Here is a 261-nt window from a genome sequence, read left to right as displayed (position 1 = left end):
AGAGAGAGAGAGGGGAGTGTGTGTGTGTGAGAGAGAGAGAGAGTGTGTGTGTGTGAGAGAGAGAGAGAGAGGAGTGTGCGTGTGTGTGTGTGAGAGAGAGAGAGAGAGAGAGAGTGTTGTCCAGGTTCACTCAGATGGTTTAGTGTGATGTGCTGCTGGTTGTTTGTCAGCAGACTGACTCTCAGATAGAATCACGAAACACTTGATCCGTCAGCAGTCATACAGAATCACAGCCGTTACCCTGCGCTCTCCAGTTCTTAC

This window comes from Sinocyclocheilus rhinocerous, unplaced genomic scaffold, assembly GCF_001515625.1.
Source record: "Sinocyclocheilus rhinocerous isolate Xijiao unplaced genomic scaffold, SAMN03320098_v1.1 scaffold2485, whole genome shotgun sequence".
Classification (NCBI taxonomy): Eukaryota; Metazoa; Chordata; class Actinopteri; order Cypriniformes; family Cyprinidae; genus Sinocyclocheilus; species Sinocyclocheilus rhinocerous.
Note: the sequence above shows the minus strand (reverse complement) of the source record.